The 8,507-nt window shown below is 43.6% G+C and overlaps 1 long non-coding RNA gene across 1 annotated transcript; it reads left to right on the plus strand.

Moving 5' to 3' along the window:
* The first annotated feature begins 5,365 nt into the window (after positions 1-5,365).
* On the plus strand, positions 5,366-7,679 carry LOC142049495 (uncharacterized). Its single transcript, XR_012657740.1, has 2 exons — positions 5,366-6,215; positions 6,933-7,679. It is a non-coding gene; the product is annotated as an uncharacterized LOC142049495 (long non-coding RNA).
* The last annotated feature ends 828 nt before the right edge of the window (positions 7,680-8,507 follow it).

Here is an 8,507-nt window from a genome sequence, read left to right on the forward strand (position 1 = left end):
CCTTCCTTTTGCTGCCATCATACCTATAGAAGCTCCTCTTTTTGGCCTTCATATCCCTTGCTAGTTCCAACTCCAGTTGAGCTTTGGTTTTCCTAACTCCATCCCTGCACACTTGGGCAACATCTTTATGTTTGTCCTGGGAATCCCATCCCTGCTTTGTCTGCTCATATCTGCCTCATCTGCTTACAAATAGATTGCGCGAATACTGTATAAGCATTTGGGCCCGATCTATTAGAATGTGTTCTCTCGGCAGAATCTAGATCTGCTAATGAGTTGTACTTAACATTTCCAAGCACCTATTTATAAAAAATAAATTGTCATTAGTGAAAGCAGAGGAGTGATGCACTCCTTACCTTTCATGAAGTACTGGTGGCAGAAGCATTTTTATAACCCTTGAGTTGTTAGAGCAGAGTTAGAGAGGGCTACCAGTAGAACAGTTGCGAATGGGAACAGCTGGATATTGGATGCACTTTAGAAGAGGGGTTCATGAACTGGTTCTTTGCAGAAATTGCAATTTGAGGTTGTATTGACTTTCATGGATGTTGAAAGTCTGCAGAAGCAGCTGCTATAACACCCTATTGATTCAAATGACAGACACAAAGAAGGGTAGGGTTGTAGGGTTTGTTATTGGCTGCAACACAGGCAGTGGATTTATGTGGCCCATGTGAATGACAAAATATATAATTTCACCACATCTGTTCAGATTGTTAGCAACCACTTTGCCCATCTAATTCATCTGACTTTCAGCAGAGTTTCTGAAGTTTAGAACAAGTTTGGTTTTTCCGTTCTATGGTATTGACTTCCCTTCCTCCCCAGGTTTCAGCCAAGAGAATCAAACATCCAAAACTAAGAGGTGCATTGAACAACCTGCTAAGAGTGAATGAATTGGTTTGAGCCCTAGACTGGAGGCCCATATTTCATCGGTGAAAAGGGTTCAGGGCTAGAATCGCATGGTCTGCTCTCCAGTATCTCAGTCATGGATCTTATTACCAGCTTCAGAATCACAGAAAGGAGACTTTTACCTAGTGTTCCCAGCATGACACCAAATTAGTTTCAGGTTCATAGCAAGTGGGAAGGATGTCACTTGTATTAGGGGTTGACAAATCTGGTAGCCCAATGGAGGCAAGGCTGCTGCAGCTCCATGCCCCTAGGTCCAACCAGTAGCAAGGCTGAGCATGTAGGCCCCTTAGGCACGCATGCAAATACATGTATACAACATGTGTGTGTGTGTATATATATATATGGCCAGCCACACAGATCTACACAGACAAAACCACTCATCAGCCATGCAAAGACAAACAGAACCAGTGGATTCATCCTGTTTCCCTCTCTGGATGATCAGGATGAAGATTCTTATGATATGGGAGTCTCTAAAAGGCTGCACTGAACTATGATCTCAAGAGAAATAACTTGATGGGAGGTAAAATACTGAACTATAATGTACAGAAAAATAAAATACCCACTGAATTACTGTGATATTTCACGACATCTTTAAATATAATTTCAGTATAACCATGTTTAATATAACTTCACCCTCACACCTAGATCTCTGTAGTCATTCTTGATACACCATTAAAAATGTACCATCTTGCACAAGTAGGTAACAGCCAAGACCTTTCTAAACAGCAAATTCCAGGCCTCAGAAAACCCTTTGCATATATTCAGGTTTGTTACTCAGAAAATAAGTTTTCTTTTATGTGTAAGAACCTTTTCTGTATACCTTACTGTTTCTAGAAAAGGTAGTGCCCTTTTTTGAACCACTGCTTTGTCTAATATTATTTGAAAGAGAAGATGAAAGAAGTATCTGTAATTATCATTTTAACTTGCCTGTAATAAAGACAGCAGGACTTTGAAAAGGCTTCAAAAGCCCATCCAGGAATTTTGATATGTTTTGTCAATAGATGCAGCAGCTAGCCAAGATTGTTTACTGTACAATGGAAGAAGAAAACATTTCTCATACACTCAGTGTTTTCCCAAAAGTTCACCTGGTGTGCAATACATCAAAATACACACAGAGCAGAGGTATTTTATTCATTTCATATTTGCACAAAGATGGGTGCTAGGTGGTAACTCCACAGAGCTAGCACTCAGCACAAAGAAACTACAAGGTATTTATCTTGTAACATGATTAGTAAAAACCCACCTAAATTCATATTCATTGGTTAGTAATTATCATCTCACCTGCTATTGGTTAGCTATATTTTAATTAGCCTCGCTAGCTATGTAAATTAGCACGCACGCTCCTTACAGGAGTGGGGGGGCAAGTCTTCTCAGTCCTGAACTGAGTCAGTGGTCATGATCTCCCCCTGTCGCCTTTACCTTTCCACTAGTTACGGCAGTTTTGAGTGACTTCACACTTTATCACCCAGCTTTTGGCATCTTCTGGGGAAGGATGTTCCCTTTTATTGGTCTCTCAGTTCTTCTTCAAGGGTATAGTTGTAAAACAAATGATTCCTTATCTCTCAGTTCCCTCCTCTGACTGCTAAATTCTACTTTGCAAAGCTTACATGGTTCATTGCTATTACTTAGTGGAAAATACCATTTTCTGCATGATATCATCAGGATTATTGTCTTGGATCTGTACAATAATAACTATGAAATTGTTGTTTCTCTTCAGGTTTATGGGTTAGCTTATCATAGTGATTCAGAGATGTGCATTAATTTATCTTTACCAATAATCCTTCCTGAAAATGTAATCATGTACAGCCTACTTTACAAGAACAGACCACTTTTTCAGTTGTGAAGAGCACTACAAAGATAAAAATAGAGCATAAATATATAGCAAGTGGTTAAAAGTGTGATTTTTCTTGTCTTTCATTAATAATAAATGTGTTCCATTCACATAGTACAGCAAATATAAAAAGGTATAAGATCATTCAGTTAGTGATATTGTCTGACTTCCTCTGTTGTACCTGAGTTCTTTCTTTAAAGCTATTTTCCTCTTAGATGTAGTCATCAAAACTTCTTCCTCTTATACAATTATACTGAACTGATAATGCAAAATTAATTAATCTTACAGGGGTGTTATCATCTTGTTTTAGACCTATGCATCTGGTTTTGAAAAATGTAATGATATTTAAAGGGGTTTTATGATGTTATAACAATGGAGGAAAACATTTGAGGGTTTGTCACCGATGGAGTGATGCACTTCACTCATTAAAAGAGAAGCAAAAAGATACTTTATTGATATAAAACAGTGAGTTAACAAGGTTCAATGGTAAATGCGACAGTGGTTTAACAAGATTCGATGGCAAGGTAGACTTGATTATTTACTGCATAGAGGACAGGGTCAGACAAAATTGTCGGGGAGGCCCTCCTGTTGAGTCATCAGGTTCAGAAAGGACTCCCCTTGCTTTCTGAACTCCTTCTCAGAGAGGAGTCTAGGTGCAGCTGGATCCAATCCTAGTCCCAGACTTGGTCAACGGTTTATGTCTAAAGGATTAGATATGCACAATCAATCCTTTATATCACTTAGCTGAGATTTCAAAATTTAGCATGCTATTAGTCACTTACCAAGGATCTGTTGTGGCAAGGAATCTCTCAACCTTGAGGACTAACATTGAGAGGCCTCCCTACTCAAGGGATGATCCTGGTGTGCAGCCTGCTGCCATGCAAGCTCAAAGGGCTCTTGGGCTGCTCACTATTTATGGGGGTAAGATGATTGACTCATAGTCATATTTGCATATTGACCACAGATATTAGTTTCTTCACTGTGGTTAGGTGGGCACATTGCACAATAGCCCTCGGCTACTGTGTTGCTATCTGTCTCCCGAATCCCCTTTGATCTGGGCGCAGCCATGATGACCAGATGCATCCATTACAACTGTCATTTATTGCCTGAGCAGGGTTAGGGAGATAAAGAGGGGATGGGGGAGCACACCACCACAGGGTTCAAGGCTCAGTAGGAGGCTTCAGGCCATGATTTGACATCTGGATGACCCTTTCATCACAAAGAATTTGTAGGAGTTTTCCTTCCATGCCATTTCATTTATGTTATCTGGAAGTTGATGACTCTATGGACTTAAAGATGCCTATTAAAAACTTTTCATTGTACTGATAACAGAGTTATACCTGGGATCTTGGGAAATTGCTGCAAGGCATATATTTTTTAATCTCAGCGTCAATCTTGGAAATAGACTGGATTTGCATAAAATGAGTGACTGGTTTTTGAGAAAGGAGAGAAAATAGTCCAAATCCTTCTGAAAGCTGGTTTTGCCATAAAACAAAGTAAGGTGAAGGGTCCCACACAAGAGATCCAGTTCTTAGGAATCAAATGGCAAGATGGATGTCGTCAGATCCCAATGGATGTGATCAACAAAATAGTAGCCATGTCTCCACCAACTAGCAAAAAGGAAACACAGGCTTTCTTGGGCGTTGTGGGTTTTTGGAGAATGCATATTCCAAATTACAGTCTGATCGTAAGCCCTCTCTATCAAGTGACCTGGAAGAAGAATGATTTCAGATGGGGCCCTGAGCAACGACAAGCCTTTGAACAGATTAAACAGGAAATAGTTCATGCAGTAGCCCTTGGGCCAGTCCGGGCAGGACAAGATGTAAAAAATATGCTCTACGCCGCACCCAGGGAGAATGGCCCTACCTGGAGCCTCTGGCAGAAAGCGCCAGGGGAGACCCGAGGTCGACCCCTTGGGTTTTGGAGTCGTGGATACAGAGGGTCCGAAGCCCGCTGTACTCCAACTGAAAAAAGAGATATTGGCAGCATATGAAGGGGTTTGAGCTGCTTCAGAAGTGGTTGGTACTGAAGCACAGTTGCTCGAGGACCTGGGTGCACTTGGTGGGTGATGCGGGAGGATTGAGAAATCCCATGTGTGACTCAAGGGGATTTGATTTTGGGTGAAAACAGCCAATGAACTGAATGGCACAATGCGAACTGCTTTATAATATTGTGTGTCACCTCTGTGTTGTATCAATGATATCAGAGTACAAGCCTCCCAATCCATGGAAGATAAACTGTGAAACAAGCAAAGTGCAGCAGTGATGGAACAATGACCGGCTTGGTATGCAGCAACCCAACGCCACACACACCATCTCTCCCACCCTGAAAGGCTGATACGACAGATGGGGCCCAGAGTCATGCACTGGGTGAACTCAATGGACATTTTACAGGGAAGGTCCATGAACTAAGGGAACAATGTCTGTGTATTATGTTAAAGGATGGGAAGGGGAGGGGTGGTAGTTGGTAAGGTTGTATTGGATCGTATGGGACCTGGGCATGGTGTAAATGGTATGGAATAAGGGGTGGAGAATGTGCTGGTTTTGGCTGAGAAGGGGTTAATTCTCTTCACTGTGGGGGACGGCTACCTTTCCAGCTTCCTGCGCTCTGCCACATCTGTGGGAGGCTGGGAGGGGAGGGGCGGGGCCACGGCCAGGGCGGCTGACCCCGACTTGCCAATGGGATGTTCATTCCGTACCATGTGACACTATGACCAGTATATTAAGGGGGGGAGTTGTGGTTCGGGGAGGCGTGGCGTCGGGTCCGCGGGTGGTGAGTGGCTGCATCGCGTGCGGTTTATTTCGGTGTTTCATTCCCCTTCCTCTCCCACCCCTCCCTTGGGTTTCACGCCTCTCGTCGTTTTCCTTTCCATTGCATTTTTGTTGTTGGTTGTTTTTTTTTTGTTGTTCTAGTTATTAAACTGTTCTTATCTCAACCCACGAGCGTTACCCTTCTGATTCTCTCCCCCATCACACCAGTGGGGGAGTGAGCAAGCGACTGTGTGGGGCTGAGTTGCTGGCTAAACCACGACAGGCACCAAACGTGGGGCACGAAAGGTTTGAGATAACGACAGATTTGATTGGAATGTGCTAGGTGGAATTTATAGCGGTTATTGTTGTTTAGCTATTAATTGTCAGGCTTCTGTGCTTGCTATGGGGCTTGCCTGACTTCCTGTATATATGTACTGTATGCCTTAAAATCTAGTGCTCATTAGTGGCGCTTTTTGCTTTTGCTGCTTGCTCTACTGCTGTACTGCTTATCACCTTACCCTGCCGTGCCTGGGAACATTCTGATAACGGCAATGGCCAGGCGCCTGGGCTGGCAGATGGCCAGGGCTCTGCTGCTGTTTCTGTGCTGCTGTACTGGACCGGCTGGAACTCCAGTGTGAACTCAAGTCAAAGGGACTGTGACCTGTGGATGAGTCCATGTGGGAGCAGGACACCCCGAAGCATCTTTGGCTGTGTATAAGCCCATGCCAGAGCAGGTATAGCTCGAAGCATCTGTGGCCTTGGTTATGTCTGTGCCACAGCAGGTATACCTCCGAGGCAATTGTGGCCCAAGGATAAATCCATCTTGGAGAAGGTATACCTCAAAGTGTCCGTGGCTGTAGATATGTCCGTGCTGCAGCAGGTACACCTTGAAGCATCAGTGGCTGTGCATGAGGTCATGCCGGAGCTCCTCAAAGTGCATGGCCATGGATAAGCCCACAACAGAGCAGGCTTACTTCTGGAGGGACTGCAGCCATGGGGCAAAGCCATGTTGGAGCAGGCTTACTTCTGGAGGGACTGCAGCCATGGGCAAGGCCGTGTTGGAGCAGGCTTACTTCTGGAGGGACTGCAGCTGTGGGTAAGGCCATGCTGGAGCAGGTATAGCTCTGAAACCATTGAGGCCCATGTGGAAGGCCACGCTGGAACAGGTGCACCTCAAAGCGACTGTGACTCTGGATAAGTCTGTGCTGCAGCAGGAGTACCCCTGGTGAGACTGTGGCTCATGTATAAGGCTCCACTTGGAGCAGGTACAACCCTCAAGGACTACAGTCTGTGGATAAATCCAAGCCAGAGCAGGCACAAGGGGAGGTGTTCATTACAGTGTTAAACCTGATGGTCTGGTCCAAACGGACCAGGGGTGGAGATTGCAATGGAAATACCTTTAAATTGTTGTAACCTGTGATTTGAGTTGCATGTTATAGGAATTACTACAGCAGGAACCACCTGAACCAATGGAGGACAACCCTTTCAAGGAGCCGTGTGAGTGCAGCAGTGACCCGACCTGAGCTGGCTTTGGTGCCCAGTAACTCCACGAAACACACCACCTCTCCTGTCCTGCGTGACCACAAGAACAGATAGAGCCCAAAGCCGTGGACTAAATGATATCTGTGTATTTTATCAAAGGATGGGAAGGGGGGTGGAGGTTAATGAGGTGGTATTGGATAGTGTGGAACCTGAGCATGATGTAAATGGTATGGAATAAGGGGTGGATACTGTCCTGGTTTCAGCTGGGGTAGAGTTAAATTTCTTCGTAGTAGCTAGTATGGGGCTATGTTTGGGATTTTTGCTGGAAACAGCGGTGATAATGCAGAGGTGTTTTAGTTGTTGCTAAGTAGCACTTACACCGGTCAAGGACTTTTTCGGCTCCCCATGCTCTGCCGGGTGCACAAGAAGCTGGGAGGGGACACAGCCAGGACAGCTGACCCAAACTGACCAACAGGATATTCCATACCATATGACATCATGCTCAGTATAAAAAGCTGGGGGAAGAAGGAGGAAGGCGGGGACGTTTGGAGTGACGGTGTTTGTCTTCCCCAGCAACCGTTACGCATGATGGAGCCCTGCTTTCCTGGAGATGGCTGAACACCTGCCTGCGGATGGGAAGTAGTGAATGAATTCCTTGTTTTGCTTTGCTTCCGCGCGAAGCTTTTGCTTTACCTATTAAACTGTCTTTATCTCAACCGATGAGTTGCCTCACTTTTACTCTTCCGATTCTCTCCCCCGTCCCACCAGGGGGCAGTGAGCGAGCGGCTGCGTGGTGCTTGGTTGCTGACTGGGGCTAAACCACGACAACATTACATTTAATATAATTTAAATGTAAAAGTTTAAATAAGACCAATAGGACACTTCTGTTAAATGGAACTTAGAGAAAACCATTATCAATTTAAAATAGGCCATATTCTTGAACTCTAGCTATCACATCCCAAGTTAACATCCCAACATTCACAGACCCTATATCTTACCACGGAACAATATTTAATATACCATATATTTGGTCACATACTAAATCTTAGGTAGCTTACACACCATTATGCAATATAACTATATCGGTGTTAAATTTTATTTATTCAGAGGTCTTTGCAACAAGCAAAAATAATTCAACTGTTGCCAGTGAACTTCTGTTAAAATAAAATGTGTTAAAACGTTTGTTCGTGAAAGAAGACAAATGTATGCCTACTAGTAATCCGGGCCATGTCAGTTAGTTGAGCAGCAGGAGGAAAAAAAATGTTTCTTCTAAGGAGAAGAACGAGGTAAAAGGGAAACCTTTTTCTAAACCTAATGAAAAATAATAAATTGATGTTTTTCAGATAACTGGAAACTAGTTCTAACCAGTTACTTAGGAAAGGTTGGAAAAGTAAACACAAACAGTCAAAAAAAGTATGCTAATGATATTGTCTTTGAAATAAAGATAAATGTAATGGAACAATCTGTACCAGAAATAAAATAATAAAAACTTAAATCTGTTTTCACAGAGGCACCCAAAACTTTGCTGATTGGCTCAGCTTTGG

Source organism: Phalacrocorax aristotelis, chromosome W (genome assembly GCF_949628215.1).
Source record: "Phalacrocorax aristotelis chromosome W, bGulAri2.1, whole genome shotgun sequence".
In the NCBI taxonomy this organism is placed as follows: Eukaryota; Metazoa; Chordata; class Aves; order Suliformes; family Phalacrocoracidae; genus Phalacrocorax; species Phalacrocorax aristotelis.